The sequence below is a fragment of the Pteronotus mesoamericanus genome, unplaced genomic scaffold, assembly GCF_021234165.1.
Source record: "Pteronotus mesoamericanus isolate MK-2021 breed Mesoamerican mustached bat unplaced genomic scaffold, CSHL_Meso_final contig_82, whole genome shotgun sequence".
NCBI lineage: Eukaryota > Metazoa > Chordata > Mammalia > Chiroptera > Mormoopidae > Pteronotus > Pteronotus mesoamericanus.
The window spans coordinates 17,620,627-17,641,283 of record NW_026555265.1 but is presented as its reverse complement, the minus strand read 5'-3'; the positions used below and the strand labels follow the sequence as shown (position 1 = coordinate 17,641,283).

The window sequence follows — 20,657 nt, the reverse complement described above, 5'->3', positions numbered from 1 at the left end:
CCACAGGAGTGGCCGTCCTGCCCCTTTGGCTTTGCTGGGCACAGCCCACGTTGCAGCTCTCAAGGGTTGAAGTCTTGTGCCTGAAGCTCTTCCAGGTTGAACTGAATCTCCAGCTTTTCAGGGATGGTCCTTCCCCTTTGACTTCACCTGGCACTTCCCAGCATGGCCTCTCTGCAGTGGCCTGGGCTTCCCCAAGGCCCTCTTCCTGAGTCATAAGCTCACAGACTCAGGCAGCTGCATCTTTGAAAATTTAAGTAGAAGTAGTTATACTGCATGTCTCTACTGGGCAAGGGTTGTGGCCCCCACATCTTTGGGTGGCATTGTCTGGCCTGTGGAATGTCTCTCCTCCCTTTGAAACCAAGGGGGCAGCCCTTATGATCTATGGATCACCTTTGGTTTCTTTCTTCCTTTGCTTTAAGGAATTTTGCATATTCACAGCTGAAAAGGTTTAAGTTGCTGTCCTGTAAAATCTAAGGAGTCCCATAACTTTCATTCTTTCCCATCTGCTTTCTCTTCAGTTCAAATTGGCTCTTTTCCTGCTGGGGTGACTGATAAAACCTGTGGTTCATACCCATAATAATCTTTGCAAAGGATCACTTGTTATTTTCTCCAGAATACGCCTTCTCATTCTTACAATATGAATGGGCTGAGAATTTTCCAAAATTTTTAAGTTCTGCTTCCCCTTTGATTGACAGTTCCATCTTGAAGTCAGTTCTCTCTTCTCTCATTGTACCATAACCATTCAAGAAAAGCCAAGCTGTACCTTTAACACTCTGCTTACCAAATAATCAATTTTATTGCTCACAGGTTCTTCATTCCACAAAACTCTAAGACATGAAAACAATTCAGACAATTTATCTGTAACTTTATAGCAAAGATAGCCTTTCCTCCACTATCCAATAACATTTCCCTCATGTGCTTCTGATACCTCATTAGAATGGCCTTTACCATCAATATTTCTACCAACATTCTGTTCACAACCACTTAGGTATTCCCTAAGGAGATTCAGGCTTTCTCTTCAATTCTCCTCTTCCTACTGGGCTTTGATCAGAAATGCCTTCAAATGTTCATTCACAGTAATGTAGGCTTTTTCCAAAATGAACTCCAGCTCTTCCAACCTCTACCTATTACCCGTTCCATGGATGAAAGGGGCTTACACACTGAACCTGGCAAGCTCAGAGGAAGACTGAATGGTAGGCTTACAAACTCAGAGGCTGAAATTAAAGCTTTTTAACAAAAAACAGTTTATGGCAGGTAGTCATGTCCTAGGCTAGAATCTTCCCTGAAAAAAGTCAATCTTTACCTTAACTGAGCCTGTATATTTTCTTTTCCATCTAGACAACATATTTTTGGAATGTCAAGGTAACTTCCCTTTTTCCAGACCCCTCTGGGCACAACAGCCACTTAGGATTCGGGTTAGGGTTAGAGTTAGTACCAGAGCAGAGACCATAAATCTCTTCATTTTCATTGTTATCATGTTAATTTTTGACTTACTACCCCATAACCGCCTATGTAAAAGATATATGTCTATCATTTTATTTTTTCATAACTTTTAAAAATGATATATATTCTGGTATTATCTATGATTTCATGCATCCACTGGAGTCTTGGAACATATCCCCTACAGATAAAAGGAGAATACTGTATATAGACAACAAACAATTGGGCATTGTCATAGCCATATCTCTCACAATGCTTCCCCTCCTTCCCAGTATTTAGGAATAAACTTAACAAGAAATGGGCAAAGCATATATATTGAAAATACCTCTGATAAAGACAAAGACATAAACAAACGGAAGGAGATTCTTGTTCTTGACCAACTATAAATTGACCAAATATGACCTGCATTGACCTCATAAAAGAAGCCATAGGTATGAGTCTACAGGAGATGAGCAAGGCTGCTTGAGGACATGACATTGTGTACATCACTCATTTATAGGGTCCTCAGGAGTCACAGATGATACAACAGCCTGCAACACACACGTGTTCCATTTGGATAGGATGATCCAACATCATAAAGATCAATTTTCTTCTATTTAATAAACAAATTTAGTGCAATTCCAATACAATTTTTTTCCTGGATCAAGATAACATTGTTTTTGCAGATTATATGAAAAAAAAATAAACATGCAAAATCGTTTGGAAATCTCTGGAAGAGAAGAAAAATAGAAGTAGCCTCACTAGACATTAAAATGTGCTGTGGAATCTTGATTAAAAAAGTGAAACTGCACATAAATATATACACCAATGAAATACAGTAGAAAGTCTACAAATAGGCCCAAGTACATATGAAGATTTTGTATAAGTAATATCTGAAATTGCTGGGGAAAACATGGACATTTTATAAATTTGGGACAGATGAACAACCATTTGGAAAAAAGATAAAATTAGATTCATAACTCACACAGTGCACCAGAAAAAATACAAACTGAATCTGAAATGTAAGTGTAAAAATGAGATCACTTGAATATTAGCAGAAAACATGGGTGAATTTTTTACAATCTTGGAGTAGGGAAATTTTTTAAAAATTAGTTTCAAAATCCAGTTGCAATAAAAGATTGGTTAATTTTACCAAATGGAAACAAATTACATGACAATGAAACCTTGATAAAAATCTAAAGAAAATGACACTAAAAATATCTGAATGTCACAGATAAAAAGCTGATTTTCTTAATACATAAAGAATTTTTTATTATCAATGGGGAAAATACAAAAATCTGATAGACAGGTAAAACTACAACTGCAGAATTTCATAAAGATTTACCTCTGATATTTAAATATGAGTAAAGTATTCAACTTTATTCATAATAAAAGAAATGCTAATTAAACCTATTGTGTGATGCAAGTCCTTAACTATTATACTGACAAAAATTAACAGAGCCTAACAACCTACTCTGTTGGTGAGACTATGGAAAAGCAGGCAGTCTCAAATTGCTGATAGCCGTGCAAAATGGTACACTCCAGTGAGAAGGGAATTTGGTAATGTATAACCAAACTACACATGCTACCCTTTGACACAACAATCCCACTTCTAGGAACTTGCCTAAAGATGCACTCCCACAGGCACAAAACCCAAGTTATATATGCATGATTATATACATATAATAGCAATATGTAAAAACAACCCAAATAGCCATTCATATTAGACTGAATAAATTATAGTATAACCATAAATTGAAATAGTGTGAAACAACTTAGAGGGAAAGGGGAAGGGGAGGGCAAGTGGAAGAGAGAGAAAGAAACTGATCTGGAATTATTTCAAAGATATGAGGACAAACAAAAATAAAAACAAACAGACAAAAAAAACCCCGCAAAGTACAGGATAATATTCTTCCTTTCTTGTCTGGTAAGAAGTAAAAGACAATATGTATGTATTTCCGTATTTTTGCTAAAAGAAACATGGACAGAATAAACCATAAATTAATGCAATGGGAAAGAGTGTAAAGGAAGGGAGAAATCAGGTATGGATAGAGCTATGAATAGAGCTAAGGCTAGAGCTAGAGCTAGATATTTACCAGTGATCAAGCCAACCCTCCTGTGTTGTTTGGTTCATAAAGTATTTTGTTTAATATGCTATTTCCTGACTATGAATCTCAAATTGCTGTCTAAGTTTCCTGATTCCTGGCCTAACTTGTCCATATAGCAAAGGATACATTTTTTTAAGTTGGATTTTTAAAATAAGGTTGATACATTGTTTTTCCAAGATGAATTCCACTGCAAGATTACCAAAGCAAGTTTCTCCTTTACCTTCAGCTTTCTTTTTTTCCTTGCAAGTTTGTATGTGTTGAGGAACAGAGACTTTCTCCTGTTGTGAAATGAAGAAACCTAACAGAGATCTTACAGAAACCTACTGGGGCTGTGGAGAGGCAAGCAGCTATTTTTTTATTGGGTAGTGATAAGAAGCTAATAGGAAATCATTGAGCTAAGAGATAATACTTCTAATTTCTTCTTTTCCCAAGAATATTCTGTGGGTGTTACCACATAGGCAAAACACATTTGAAAAATGATTTAGGAAATTCAGATATTTATATGTAAGCTCAAATATTTTGCTGTTTAAATTCTGTAAGCATACTGACAGTGGCAAGTTGCTGGTGCGTTTGGAAGGATTCTATGGCATAAAATTGCTGCCAGGGATAGGATCTAAGTGGGAGGATTCTTGACAAATTTTACGCAGAAAAGGGCAATCACAGTTTACCTGATAAATAGGTCCTTGGTGCAATCACATGTTTCTATACCAGGGTACATCCTCTGGGGGAAAATGATGGCTCCTCAAACTCTTTAATAAACCTAACCTTTTTGCTATGGCCCACAAAGCCCTGCATAACCCACTCTGCTTAGATATCTCACACTACCATGTACCACGCGTCCCCTGTGTTCTAGCATGACCTCTTTCTCAAGTACATCACGCTAATAACTACCTGAGCCTATGCAATGGCTGTTTCCTCTGCCTGAAATACGCGTATTCTCCTCATGTACCAATATGGATGATAGCTTCTTCTGATTCTAACCTCAACTCAAAAACCTTGACCTTAGAAGCTACCTCACCCTACCTCAAGTTATTACACTAGTCCATTTTATTTTTTCAGATTTCTTATCATTATTTGTAATTACCTTATTACATATATTTATTTACTTATCAGTTTTGTGTCTGGCACCATTAGATATAAGCCCCATGAGCAAGAAAACCAGACCTGTCTTGTTTATTGTTGGCTGAAACACCAACTTCTACAACAGCACAGTAGCAGGCATTCAGTGAGGGCTTGTTGAGTGGGTAACGAAATGCATCACAAAATGGCAATCTTTTTAAAAGGGTTGTGATAGGCAAAATAATGATCCCCTTCCCCACCAAAAAAAAAAAAAAAAAAAAAAAAAATTCCATGTCCTAACCCCTGGAACCTGTGAATATGTCATTTTACATGGTAAAGAGGACTTTGCAAATGTGACTAAAGTTCTTGAGGGAGTTAATCCTGGATTATCCAGGGGGGCTCAAAATGGTCAGAAGAGTTCTTAGGAGAGAGAGGCAGGAGAGCCAGACTCAAAGGGAGGCTGAAGGATGCCACACTGCAGGCACTGAAGGTGGAGGAGTGGTCACAAGCCTAGGAATCCAGATGACTTCTAGAGCTGAAAGGGCAAAGGAATGGACAGATGTTTTTCCTAGAGCATCCAGAAAGAATGCAGCTTTACCAACACCCTGATTTTTACCCATTGTGTGTCAGATTGCTGACCTCCAAAACTACATGATGATAAGTGTACGCTATTTTAAGCCACCAAATTTATGGTAATTTGTTACAACAGCAATAGGAAACTAATCCAAGGCAACTAATCCAATGACTAAATTGCCTCTGCCCAATGCATTAGTACCATGCCTATGTCAGCATGTGTATTAGGGTTATCTAGAGAAACAGAAACAGCAGGCCATGTGGGTGTGCATACACATGTGTGTAAAGAGAGAGATTGATTTTTAAGGAATTGGTTCATGATCATGGAGCCTGGCAAGTAAAAAAAAAAAAAAAAAAAAAAATCTGCACGGTAGACTGGCAAGCTGGAGACCCAGGGAAGAGGTGAATGCTGTAGCATGAATTCAAAGACGGTATGTGAAATATCCTAAGGGAATGTCAGTCTTTTTTTCTTAAGGTCTTCAACTGATTGTATGAGGCCCACACCCATTATGATGTTTATCTGCTTGACTCAAAGTCTACTGATTAAAATGTTAATCTCATCTAAATAAATGCCTTCCAGACCAATGTTTGAATAGATATCTGGATAGCGTGGCCTAGCCAAGCTGACAACTCAAATGGACCATCACAGCAGGTTAGAGAGGCGCTACCCGGCTACCCATCTCGGTAACTCTGTTGTTACTGCCCTGATATAAATGTTCATTCTTCAGTAGTTTCAGGCACAAGAAGTATTCAGAGGAACAAAGCCAAAAATATAAATTACTCAATACTTTTCCTGCACTGCACCCTCAGCTGGGATGGTGAGATTTAGATTAAACTACACACTTTCTATAACTCAGTGCCCCATGTGGGAAATCCAGCTTTCAAGTTTCTTCCCAAATGTGGAACATGAGGCATCACCAGCAATCTCCACTGTTCCATCCACATGCTAAATGTGGATTTGAGTGTTGTATAACAAGAATTCCTAGGTAAAATTCTGACGTAAGTTTGAAGTTACGGAAAGCCACCACATAAAAATCTGAGAACAGGACAAACCTAGACGAAGTAGATAAAGATTGGTACATGCCTGTAAACAAATTCTACCCGAATGAAGCCAATGGTGTCCTTGCATTTCTTAGTTATCAACATCACTAAATTTGACCTTTTTCTTAAGCCAGTTTGCATGGAGCTTTTTATTGTTTTCAAGTAAAAGTGTACTGCTTATATTAAATTTCATTCCTGCAACAGTGTTCTGTAAAAATTAGAACCTAGAATGTAAAATTGGCTGAGGAAAAGAACTAGGTCAATAAAGATTTCTGGCCAACACTTAAAATAACCCCCAGGTCCCTGACATAGAGCAAGATGAAGTGAGCTCCAAAAAAAGGTACGGCTCTCTGAAGGACACCCTCCCCAGTACCCAACTCTTGAGCAGGACAGTGCGCAAGGGAGATCCTTCCTCCGGCTAGAAGCAGAGCTACAAGAAAAAAATAATGATGGGTAATGATCTCAGAGACTAGAACCAAAGACAAGGTCAACCAGATTGCCTAACCAAAGTTTTCCCTGCCTAGGCAGTGTATCATTATTTTCCATGCCCGTAGAATAGGAAGCATATTATTAATTGGGATTTAGTGTGCATTATTTTCCATTCCTCCTGCTTTTTATGTTTATTTATTTTTTTCACCAAGGGAGTGTGTGAATGTAGTCCCCTGCTACCACAAATTATGCAGTCAAGTGTCCCACATTTGGGGAAATCATAGGGGTCAGCACACTCGGAGTGCAATGAACGAGCCTTGCCCTAGGAAGATGACCTTCATGATCATGGTATCTCTCCTAGCCAGGTGAATAGCTCCCTGCTTTTTAAATAAATGTTTTGGTTACAGTTACTTTGCTCTTTCTCCACCATTGCTCATTGGGTGTGTTGGGATGGTTAGACTTACTAGGTAGTCATGGTATAATGGGCTGCCATTGCACATTGAATATACTGGGATAATTACACTTACTCATTAGGCATTGGTCCATGGGTCCATATCCTTATGTGACTGGGAAGACTGCACATGACTCAGAGGTTTTATACTTGAAGATGGGTACATTTACAGGCAAGACCTTGATCTTTCTCTGAGGTTTCACTTTTGGAAATGCATAGAGGTTTTATCTGTTGTTCTTGTTACTAATTATTCTCTCTTCTTAGGGTCACAGTGCCCTGACTTCCCAACACTCACCTCCTCTGCTGACTCCACCTTTATCTCCAGATGCGCAGTGTACGACCAAAGTTGAGTCATTTCCCTTGTTCCACTTCCCAGATCACAGGGTTTGGGCCATGGTCAGGGATAAGCCAAGTCTTCCCAATTATGACAGTGAGACTGAATTTGGGGGCTGTTGATTAAGAAAGCAGATTCTCTTTTGTGTTGTGTGGGCTTGAATCTTCTCATTCAACTACAGAGCTGAAAAGGGGGTGGTGGGCCCTAGCTGGTGTGGGTCAGTTGGTTGGGTGTCATCCTGCAAATCAAAAGGTCAACAGTTTGATTCCCAGACAGGGCACATGCCTGTGTTGCAGGTTCAGTCCCCAGTCAGGGTACATACAAGAGATAACTGACCGATGTTTCTCTCTCACATCAATGTTTCACACTCTCTCTTTCTCTCTCCCGCTCTCTCTAAAAAGAAATAAATATATATATATTTTTTTTTTTAAAGAAAGGGAGTGGGGATGTATGGAGAGAATGAGAGGAGATCCAAAAAGTTGAAGCAAGAAGTTAATCTGGTAACATCATTCAAACCGAGAACCAAGCTCATTTCCAAATAATTCTATTTCTCCAAAACAAATATTTCTAGATACATCAGTCATACATTACTTAAGTCATTTTGGCTTAAGTTTTCAGTCACTTGCAAACAAAAGTGTTCTCACTAAAATAATTCCTTTATCCTGTCAGAGTGACTTGCCGGGATGGATGAGAAGATGAAATACTGTTGAGCATAAAGGACTCTGTAACCTGATATTCTAATTGCTGCTATTCTCTGTGGTCAGAAACCTTAGTGAACTGCCTCTGTCAACCTCTTTCATTGGTGAAGGACTCACTCTTTCCAACTCCTGAGGAGATTACCTCTCAGCCACTCTTACCTTTTCCTCAGCTTCCCCAGTGAGCACCTCACAATGGGCCCTCTAGAAGTAATTGTTGCAATGCCACAATGCAGAAAAAAATTTTTTGTTTTGTCTATTTTTTAACCTGCTGATTGTTCATTAAGAGCATTGAGAAAAGTTTGATGATTTTTAGAATTTTACAGCTGGAAGATAATATCTAACAATCCATGTTTGTGAGTCACAGATAAGAAATTTATTAAATAAACCTAAAAGAAGTGTATCAACTAAGATTATGTTCAGCTGTGAACAATAAAAGCCCCCTGTGCAGTAGGTTAAATGCGTCAGATATAGGTTACAGATGGTGTAGTTTACGTGAGATGGCATGATTTTTTTTTTTTTTTTTATCATTTATAGAATACGAGGATCAGCAGCTGTGGTGGAGATTGTTTTTTGCTCACTAGCACAAATTCCACCCTCTTCTACTCTAATAAATTCGTTGCTTGGCTCAGCGCAGATTTCTAGCTGAACTACATTTCTTAGCATCCCGAGATTTAGGCGTGGCCAAGAGGCTAGGTTCTCACCCAAACAATACCAGCAGAATTGGTGAGTGCCTTCCGTTGATGGAGGTGTGTTCCTTATGGTTTGGCATGGTAAAGATTAAGGCAAGCTAGAAGCCACATGTTGAGGATGGCAGAGTGCCTGCCAGCCTGGGTCCCTGGGTGCCTTTGAGGTATACAGCCTGCTTGTCTAGCCTGTGAAAGGGAAATAAATTTCTAACTTGTTTGAGCCTTCATATTGAGAGGCTCTTTTTTCTATAGAAGAATGACCTTCACCATAATTAATACTGTAGTCCAAAGCTAATATAGTAGGTATATGCCATCTATTATCACAAATCTTTCAACTCTGTTGCTCTAATTCACTTGATTTCCATTAGAGATACCTCATGGTCCAAAATTGTTATAGAGCACCTGCCATTATATGTATATTTCCAATAGCAGAAAGAGAGAGAAAAAATATAAAAGAGATGGTGCATTTGCTTTTTAAGAGACTTTCCAAAAATGCCACTCTGTACTTCAGCTTACATCTTGTTGGCAACAGCTTAGTCACTTTCCCGGCCTTACTTAGTTGCAAGGGAAATGTATCTTTACATGGGTGGCACTGTGTCCAACTATAAAAATCAGGGTTGTTTCACTAAGAGGAATGGAAACTATAGGGGATAAAATAACAATTTTTCATATAAAAAGAAAAATAATATTTAATTTCTCATCAAAAAGAAGAAATAAAAAACAACAATGAATATCAGTATGGACATGGCAGAAATGGAGCAGTCCTATAGGGATTGTTCTCAACCTGAGTCATCAAAGAACCAGGAGAAGAAAGTTCCTGAAATCTTCAGCAAAATTCCTACTGCAAAAAATGGCAAACACCAGTTCCAGTTTCAACATCTGCAATATTGTAAAGGATATGTAAATGAGTTGTATATTGGTTAGGCACTCAGGCCAGACAAATGCTGGGAGCTTCCTTACATGAACAGTGAATATCAGGAGTTTCTACGAAGAGCTTTTTATTTTTTGTTTGACCTAAGTGAAGGACACTCTGTAAGCAAGGCTATCATACAAGGCCATCCACCCTTCTGCCCCTCGGAGTATTTTTGTCTTGTTCTAATGAAGTTATATACATGTAAAAATTTTGGCTTGGGTTATGGTCTCCTGTTTCTAAGGGAAACATTTTTAGAATATTTTAAAGTAATCCTCATTAAGTGCCTCAGCATTACCCAAATTTTGTTTCTAGGAATATAGTTCAGAAATATTTACAAATTGAGTAATGGTTTCAGCTCTGAATTTCTCATTGCTTCTTAATGTATATGTGATAAATGCTCAAACACTAATAATGATTCTCCAAGCAGAATATAAGAGCAGAAAAAACATAACCCAAGTATGAGCTACTTGTGGTCCTTCAGTCTTGTTTGACACCTTATAGTCTTATATGGCTCTGGGAGTAGGTTACTCAGATAAATAGATGATAGATAGGTAGATAGATGATAGATAGATGATAGATATATGATAGAATCTCCTGATCCTACATAATTTGTGAGAACCATCATTTTCTTCCCATATTTTCAAGTATTTACAGAAAGCTTACTTTATTTCTTACCTCTCTTTCCAGTCTCTTATTCTCCTCCTGTCACTGAATGTTTTTATCCTCTCCCATAGACCCAAATGCAGAACACTGTGATGTTCCAGTGTAACTGCAAACACAGGGCTATAATAAAAATTCCTCTGGATTTGCAGATCAGGTCAGTTTTCTTGTCCTCATTCTTTTTTCTTCAAGGATTTCTCTGGGACTTCCCTTGACCCAGTCAAAAACAATCATCAAAGTCTTTTGCTAAACAAAGGCAATATTCAAGTTCTTAAAATGATAGTCTAGCCTTAAATATCATCATAAATTCTTAGGCATGTCCCGCATATTTGTCCATTTTTGTAGGTGAAAGATAGTATTCTGATTTATTCTTCTTCTAACATGAAAAAACACATCTCATGAAAAAAAAAGAGTTGCAATTTATTAATTTTTAAATGATAATTTTCTTTATATGAGAATCTTGTGTATAATAACTGATAAAAAATGCCCTGTGAAATTTAACAGTAATACTTTAATCTTCATTGTAATAATAATAATAATCTGTTATGTACAGAGTTCCTCGCAGGTGTCAAGTGCTGCTCTAGCACTTGCATCCTTCACTCATTTAATCTTCCATTTTACTGATGAGAAAACTGAATAACAGAAAGAATGAGTATTGGGATAAACACAGCGTTGCTGCAGGCTGCTGTGTTCCTGTAGGCATTTGTGTTCTTTGAGGCAGTGAAATGGTTTGCACTGCTCTGGCCGCCAAAGCCCTCAGGTCCTCTCGGCCCATCCAGCTGTACTTCCCAGACCACGGTGACTCAAAGAGTACAACTCTACCATCAGTACTCAGTCTAGATTTACGACGTTTAAGTTACTCCAAATTTTAAATTTGGTCCATCCCACTCAGTTCACACTCAACAGTCATCCTTTTTCTGAAAAAAGGATTAAGTAAAAATTCGTTTCCCTGACTACACCGTCTCCACCCCATGTGGTGCACCACCTAGGAGGCACAACACAGACAAACTCTTCAGTCAAGCAAAGGGCAACTGCGCTATTCTGTTTTCCAGGAGTTTCTTCTATTCCACACCAATGCTGATACCTTTTTCTGGGGCTGTCCAGGTAGGAGTATAAATTTTCCTACCCCCGGGAGCTGTCCTGAGAGCTTGTTAAACAAGAATTATCATTTTCATTTATGATGTCCTCCCTTTGGAAATGCTTTATGACTGACTTGGGCATTTCCCCCAGCAACCCATTCTCTCTTTCAGGGAAATGAAGATAAGATACTTGACATTTACTGCATAGAGTGATTTGGAATAATATTAAGGTAAATTCTGAGATGTTTCTCAAGCTAGTTGGAAGGAACACGGAGTGGACATATTTCTCCGCCAGTGAATGCTCTGGATGCAGACTGTGGACTGACATATTAACAGAACAGTACCATGTGGCCATGCCCTGTGTTCACCTAAGAAGAGACACGAAATGGATAAAGTCTGGAGAAGACTAGAAAAAGCTGGTTTATGTATGGCAAGAACACACATATTCCATACTAATGACCTCATTCTCTTAGAATGTGACCAATGTTGACCCAACTTTGTGACCTTTTTGGGTGGGCTGGTAGACCCTTCACCTCTATATGATTTCTACTCCCTCAAATAGAAGTACATTTCCTGGATTAAAAAGGAAACAAAAAAGCTTCCTGGAACATTTTATGTACATTTAATTTACAAATTTGACACAATTTTAAGGTTTCATAAGGATCAAAATCCTAATCACAGTCTTAGCACCCAGCAGATCTAGATTCCACTTAACTCTAATGCCTCATCTAAGCCAACTTCCTGTTGGTCTGTTAGAGTGTTGCTTATATGTGTGTGTGTGTGCTTGTGTACACATGTGAATATGTCTGTGCATACTTTGTAAAATTGTTGTAGTAGACAGAAAATTGTCATCTTTTTCTTTTACCATATATTCATGCTCTTGCCCCATTGGTTTGTGTCTTAATACCAGAGAAATCTTAATGTCCCTGAAAATTAACAGTTGTTTCTCAGTGCCCTGCCAGGATCCTGCAGGTCAGTCATCCAGCAGCACTGAGGTCCAACCCAGCGGCACACAAGCCGCTTTAGCTTCCATTACCCACTGCACACTCTTCTATGGAGAAACCTTCTTGCCTGGAGAGTTTGCCTCCGGAAAGTGCTTATTAATCATTGCAGTAGCAGTTCCTAGGCCAGTCCTTGTTGCTGGGTGCTGAGGGCTGCTTCTCAAGGGTAATGGCCCTCAACCTGTTAAGGCATCCCTTCCCCCCTTTGTAATATCCTGTCATAAGATTAATAGTTCAAACGTGATGCCACATGCAAAGACCCTGATAAGATCTTACTTAATGAAAAGCAAGCAGAGACTTGCTTCTAAGAACATATGTCTTTTGAGAAATTCAAAGCAAATTGGAGATAGCATGTAAAATGTCTCAGGAAAAGAAAAAGTTCTAAATGAGAACATTTATCATCATCATAGATCCATGTGGGCTGTCAAGGCACAATAAAGATTTTAACTCATTTTGTCTCTGGCCGCCTTTTCCACAAGGACCTTCATTAACAATACTCCCTGCTTGACCTGCTTCTGCTCGGCCACATTTCCCACCATAGAGGACAGGCCGTGAAATATATCTTTTCAAATGGATGTCATTGATTTTAATATACCTTTAATAATATTGCTGCTTAGTGTTTTAATTACTCATACTTTTTGATACTTCCGCCCTCCAGCAATTTTATCTAATAAATCTGGTAAGTGCAATAGACTCTGACACCCAGAAATTACACATACAGCATATGCTGTGGGAATACCATTTTCTTTGTGGTGGACTCAGAGGTGCACTCACACCATGGGTCAAAGGTGTGCCCCAAGAAACCCAGTGCTGCTGCCCCCGGAACTAAGAGGCTTCCATATGCTCTGCTACAATGGGATATTCTGTTTTGTTTTGTGGCAGAACCACAGGAATCCTTGACTTGCAGTACAAATGGTGGCTTCATTCTGCCATGAGCCAGCCCTGCACCATCTACTTCATTTCATGCAACACTTTTCTGCCCTTGGTGCTTATCAGTATCTAGCTTCTCTTACTCCAGTTAATACAATTTGTATGTGCTTTGCTCACTGTTACAGTTTGAATTGTGTCCCTCAAAATTCACATGTTGAAATCCTAACACACACTCTCTCGGTCTGTGACCTTAGCTAACTAAGTAAAGACAAGGTCATCCTGGAGTAGGGCAGGCTCTTAATCTAGTATAAAGTGTTTCCTTATAAAAATGGGAAATTTGGACATACACAAGTCCAGAGGGAAGATGATGTAAAGACACAGAAAGAACAGGACCTATAAGCCAAGGAATGCCTGAGGCTACCAGGATCTAGGAGAGAGGCCAAGAGCAGGCTCTCTTCCTCAAGGCCCTTAGAAAGAGCTACTGCTGCCAAAACCTTGATTTCACAACTAGCCACCAGTGTTGCAAGACAATACATTTCTGTTGTTCTAAGCTACGTAGTGTGTGGTACTTTGTTAAGGCAGACCCAGGAAACTGATACACCCACTAGAATATAAATTTCTTATGGATAAAGATCTAACTTTATTCATCTTCTTATCACCCGAAATAGTTCGAACATGAGGTACTCCAGAAATGGCTTATTACACTTAATTATATGAGAGGGGAAGAATGACGAAGCACAGACTGATTTGTTGGAGAGTAAAGATGGAAGATGGTAAAAAGATGGGCTTTTCCATTCCTGAGGAGATGAGATGGAAGGGGATAATACCAAGGGACAGATATTTTAGCAGGGATGGTTCTAGTCCACAGACACAAATGAAGAGCCACCCCCAAGTACACCTCCTCTAAAGGTGTGCCTTACTCTATCAGGGAAGGAGACAAGTAGGCTCAAAGAAATCATGCAAGGCTGAGCACTAGGACACAGTTCACACTGATTCGGCTCGCTTACAATGGGACAATAAATTCAAGAGCAGACAGGTGTGGCTCAAGGGAAAACAGTGCTCTAGAGAGAAAAGTTCTATCAAAAACTAGAAGGCAGATTACAGGCAAGACTGGGGGAGACCAAAGAAAGTATTGATCTTAAGAAACTGGAATTCTTCAGGTAATCTCAGATGTAGGAGACCAACACAGGGAGTATGTGGAAAGCCTCACATTAACCTGGTGCTGAATAAAGATCCAGTTTGCTTTGCGGGGGGCCACCTACAGAAAGATCTGTCTCAAGATGGTCTTCTTTCAAAAGCTCTAGTTTCGCCCTGGCAGGTGTGGTTCACTTGGTTGGAGCATTGTCCCGTTATCAAAAGCTTGTGGGTTCGATTTCCGTCAGGACACATACCTAGGTTGCGGGTTTGATCCCTGGTCCAGGTGTGTCCAACCACTAGTTTGAGCATGGGAGGCAGCTAATTGATGCTTCTTTCTTGCACTGATGTTTCTCTCTCTCCCTTCCTGTCTCCCATCCTTTCTCTCTAAAAGCAATTTAAAAAATGTCCTCTGGTGAGGATAAAAAAATTTAGAAAAAAATAAGAAACTCTAGTTTCAATGGGATTATAATATACTTACCAAAGTCTGGGATAAAGTAACTTGATACAGTCCATCTATTTTTTATATAAATTCACATCTAATTGAAGTGAATAACCAACTATCAACCAGCGATTGACTCAAGAAGAAGTTGCAAAGTGGCTGTTCCTATATTGCAAGCAGTCTGTAGGGATTTTGTATTAGGCCTGTGCACTTGGCCCAATTTCCATTTTTTAAAAGTTTGAATCTGTTGTTAAAATGACCACTCTGGAGCATTAGTCAAGGTATTGCTTCTCTCATTTATGACGCTGACCTGGCCCCTATTGTCATTTAAGCTCCTGATCTTGGACTTAAAGTTTAGCATGAAACAAACTGATTAAATCCTCAGTTTTCCTTAACACTTTAAAAATTCTTTTCAAGTAGGGTATAGAATAATGTTGGCCTAAATTGCTTTAATTTACATATATCTAAATGCAAATTCTAAGACTAAATTCTAGAGAAAAATCATAGCTGTCCTACTTGTGACAAACATTTGTGATATAAAAATGTTCAGATGAAAATAAAGCATGACAAAGCCAGATGGACGGTGAAGTGACATAACTAATGAGTTTTTTAAAAAGCAATTGGTTTTATGATTTTGTAAGTAATAAGTAAGGATCATAGAAAACTTAAAAATATAGAAAATTATAAAGAAAAAATCACCCACAATTGTACTACTTGAACACAGCAACTGTTGAGATTTTTCTGTTTTTCCTCTATGTGGAACATTACGTTCTTTTTTTCCTTCATTTTACTCAAAGCCTCACCAGCAGGATTAGAAGAAAGGCTCTGGCATTATTAACCCCTACGGTGCATGGAAGTTGGGTGGAGAGAGGTCTTCCAAAAAAATTTTCTGTGATCTTTTGCACTCAAGAACATTTTGGAAAGGGGATTTGTTCTTCATTCCACACTGGTCACCACAGTTACCTTACTTTTTAAAGCCAAGCATAAGTATCTCTGATATGGCCTCTCAGTCCATGGTTTTTAATGTTTAGCCCCTATCACTCTTGTTTGTCCCAATTCCTCACCACACATTTGCACTATTCTTGCAAGTCATTTTACTAGTAGATTGAGTGTCACTATAAATGTGGGGATTTGTCTCCATTAACTGAGAAACCTGGAAAAAAACTCACCTACTTCCCAATGATGGGAGAAGCTCCCTAAATTTCTTGCCATTTCTCTTGTTTCCATTTTCTGTCCTCTAAAAACATTTGACTTCTAACTACCACACCTCACAAACTGGCATAACCTCTGGCAGGTTGGGTGGAGATGGGGAGGTGGGGATGTAGGAATGGGGTCTACCGATTGTCTGGCAACTTTTGCTTTTGGCCCTCCCATAAACTCTCAGATGAGATAGAAAAAAAAATGCAGAGACTGGATGATCTTTTTGGAAATGACAGGAAGAAAACACCCAGGAATAACCCAAACAAATTAGTTTCTTACTAAATGTTTCTGTCATATATATTTGATATAACTAGGATCAATTCTGAATTCTATATTTTATTTCCATTACAACTAAACATTTTTCAATGTTGTTAAAAACTAAGCCAATGTGACTGAGAGCTGCATAGTGTTTAAGCATGGGTATCCATTTATGTACATGAATGCATAGGCAGCGTAGTGTAGGAGGTAGGAGAGGAAGCTATGCAAACAGACAGTCTGGATTTTAATCCCAGCTCTGCCACCTATTATGAGCATAATTTAGGTCAGTAAACCTCACTGAGCCTCAGTATCTTCGTCTATAAATGGGCTTGACAACAATATATATTCATGTTGTGAAAATTAAATGAACCAATACATGTAAAGCCCTGAGAAGAATGACTTGCACACTGGAGGAATGCTGACTATTGTTTCAGTACATTGTCACACTGTGTCATTAAGACTTGGGCTTTAGGTAACTAGCTCTCAGTTTGGATCTGAGCTCTATCATCTGTGATCTTGGGTAATTACCTAGCTTCTCTGAACTTCAGTTTTCTCATCTATAAAAGAAAAATAGTTGCACATCTTTTCAGGGTTGTTGTATCAATAAAATCCAACACTAAAGGTAAATTCCTCAGCACAATTCCTGGCATAAACTAAGTGTTCAAGATATTATGACTTAATGTTTCCACATCCCTTGTGCCTAAAACAAAACCTTATAAGTAGTAAGTTCTCAAAGAATGTTTATTGAATAGATGTCTATGGATTAAAAAGTTGGTTCACAATGTACTTATGTTAATATAAATGTTTATGTAGACCTGGAAGGATACACACTAACTTGGTTATAGAAAATGCCCATTTAGAACAAGATTAGGGAGATTTAAGGGGGTTTCACTTTTTCTTAACATTTACAATGAGAATAAATTTGCATTTTAATTTTACTATTTAAAACTAGTTTTAAGGAAATTAAACCTATAAAACAAGTCAAGGCTATGGTCTTGCATCACCTGAGTTTAGTGGACCGTCACGAGGCTACAAGCAGAATGGGGGAGGAGGCAGGGTGCCATGTGTGCTCCAGATCTTTCAAAAACATTTTAGATCTCAATTTCTTTTGACCTTCTCTTTAAGTCCAAATCTAGAGCCTGCCCAGTACAGTCAAAAATATTTTTTTCTAAATGAGTAGTTTTAATATATATACAAAAAATTTTCTTATGAATGGGCCACTTTTTTTAAAGATGATCGTTACATCACCATTCAAGGTATACAAATCCATCTTGAAGTAAAATCTTGATTTGACACACTCATCACCAGATGGAATGCTTTCACTGTAACATATTCCATTAAACGCTTCTTTGTGTTAAGATGAAGTGATAAAAATTGCTTTGTATTTCTGTAGGAAAGGCACTTAGCACAGTTGGCAAGATATGAATTTCCTAAGGGCTTGAAATTTCTCTGTGTGCTGATGGGTGCCTGGGTCTTGGGTTCTGCTAACAACTCCACCCACATGTGGACCTGGTAAAGAGGTTATTGGTTAGCTCTGCAGTGGACTGCTTGGGGTAGGTTAGCCACCTCCGACCAGCATTTGGGAGCAGCTGTTCACAGATGACAGCACTGTGCCCAGGGCAGGGCATGTTATCCATTGGAAGGGTTGAGCATTCCACCTGTCAAATCAGGGATGGAGTGTACTGGCCATTTGATGAGCTCGGCTGGCTCCTTCTGCCAGCCTCCCATACAAATTAGATCTCTTCTGCATTGTATTTCACTCCTTTCTGTGGAGGAACCTACCGTGTGACTAATGTGTATTTGAAATTGTGGTCTGGAGCTTGGGACACTCACAGGTCCCAGAGAAAGGAGAAAACCTTAGATACGCAGCTGAAAGGAAGGCCTGTATTCATTGGCAAAGTATCTTGTGAGTCCAAGATTTCAGAGAAAACTGTGTAAGTTAGAGCAGATGCCACATTATCAAATCAGAAAAAAAGAAAAAAGACTTGGGCTTAATGGAGTAAGTCTTGGGGGGAAAAACAAACACTGAATGACAAAGCTAACTTGCGCAAAATTAGAAGTAGGTAAAATCTTATCTGATGGCCTTGGGCCCCTTCTCATGGACTACATCCCACTAAAGCCTTGTTACGGTGCAAATTGCACTGGAATGGAGATTGGACAGACACTTGTTCAAATTCTGACATTGATATTTGGTAAAGGTCGGACTTCGGCTATGTTCTTTATCTTTGAAGGCCCATAGCTTCCTCCTCTGTAAAAAGGGATAAAAATATCTACCTTGCAGGACCTTGTAGGAAAAGAATAAAGCAGCTAGCATCTGGTAAATATTCAATAATAATAATCATAATTGTGAGTGGCTTTTATGTAGGAAGATAGGACCTGCCCAATCCCAGCCTCCCAACCACTTGAGGTCTGCAAGCTGTAAACCGACTGTTTGTTTTTTTAAAAAATTATATTTTATTGATTACACTACTACATTTGTCCAGGTTTTCCCCCCTTTGCCTCCCCTCCACCCAGCACTGGCCACTCCCTCAGGCAATTTCCCCCGCAGTGGTCATGTCCATAGGTCATGCGTGTAAGTTCTTTGGCTACTCCATTTCCTACACTGTACTTTACATCCCCGTGTCTATTCTCTAACTACCTATTTGTACTTCTTAATCTCCTCACATCTTCACCCATAATCCCCATACCCCACTCCCCTCTGGCAACCATCAAAATGCTCTCTGTGTCCATGATTCTGTCTCTGTTCTTCTTCTTTGCTTAGTTTGGTCTTTTTTTAGATTCAATTGTTGATACACTTGTATTTTTTGCCATTTTATTGTTCACAGTTTTGCTCTTCTTTTTCTTAAATAAGTCCCTTTAACATCCATATAATAAGGGTTTAATGATGATGAATTCCTTTAGTTTTTTGGGATTCTTTTTGTTGTTTTTGGTTATTTTTGGGTTTTGGGGTTTGTGTGTTTTTTTTTGGTCTGGAAAGTTCTTTATCTGCCCTTGGATTCTAAATGATATCTTTGCAGAATGGAACAATCTTGGCTGTAGTTCCCTGCTTTTCATGACTTAAAATATTTCTTGCCAATCTCTTGTAACCTGCAAAGTTTCTTTTGAGAAATAGCTTACAATCTAATAGGTACCCCCCTGTAGGTAACTAACAGCTTTTCTCTTGCTGTTTTTAAGATTCTCTCTTCATTTATAACCTTTGGCATTTTAATTATGATGTCTCTTGGGTGGACCTCTTTGCATCCATCTTGTTTGGGACTCTCTGTGCTTCCTGAACTTCCATGTCTCTTTCCTTCACCAAATTAGGGAAGTTTTCTTTCATTATTTTTTCAAATAGATTTCCAATTTCTTGCTTTTTCCCTTCTTTTTCTGGCACCTCTATGATGCGAATGTTGAAACACTTGAAGTTGTTCCCATGGCTGCTTATACTATCCTCATTTTTTTGGATTCATTTTTCTTCTTCTTGTTCTGAGTGGTTGTTTTTTGTTTCTTTATGTTCCATGTCATTGATTTGATCCTCAGCTTCATCAGCTTCACTGTTGGATCCATGTAAATTGTTCCTCATTTCAATTAGTGTATCCTTCATTTCTGACTGGGTCTTTTTTATGCTGCTGAGGTCCTCACTAAGTACCTTGAGCACCCTATAACCAGTGTTTTGAACTCTTCATCTAATAGATTGCTTATCTCCACTTAGTTTAGTTCTTTTTCTGGAATTCTTATCTGTTCTTTCATTTGGGCCATGTTTCTTTGTCTCCTCATTTTGGAAGCCTCCCTGTGTTTGTTTCTATGTATTAGGTAGAGCTGCTTTGACTCCATGTCTTGGTAGTACGGCCTAATGAAATACATGTCCTGTAGGTTCCAATGGCATGGCCTCCCCTATCACCCAAGCTAGGCACTCAAGGTGTGCCCTATGTGTAGGCTGAGTGCACCTTCCTCTTATAGTTGAGTCTTGGTTGCTGTTTGCAGATCAATGGAAAGGATTTCCCCAAGCCAGTTAGCTGCAAGGATTGGCTGTGACCACTTATCACCAATCTCTGCCCTCCATGTAGGATCAGCTGTGCAGGGGCTGGGTGGTGATGTTCTGATGTGGTCTGTAGCTGTTCACTGGGTGCGCTGGCCCTGGGGTTTCCCAAGTGCTGCAGAGCAAGGTCAGCCCCTACCTGTGTTTTGCCCAGGACCACCCTCTCTGAGCTATAAAGCAATCTAAGATAGCTGCTACCTGTGCTGGGTTTAGAGATTCCCAGGCAAAGCCAAGTTGTGAATCTAGGCTGACTGCTGCTAGTGTTGGGCCTGGGGCTCACTGAG

General features: G+C 39.0%; 1 non-coding gene across 1 annotated transcript; it reads right to left on the bottom strand.

Annotated features, from left to right (window-relative positions):
• Positions 1–6,837: 6,837 nt before the first annotated feature.
• LOC129080034 (U1 spliceosomal RNA) lies at positions 6,838–7,002 on the bottom strand. The gene has a single exon (XR_008530127.1). It is a non-coding gene; the product is annotated as a U1 spliceosomal RNA (small nuclear RNA).
• Positions 7,003–20,657: the final 13,655 nt, after the last annotated feature.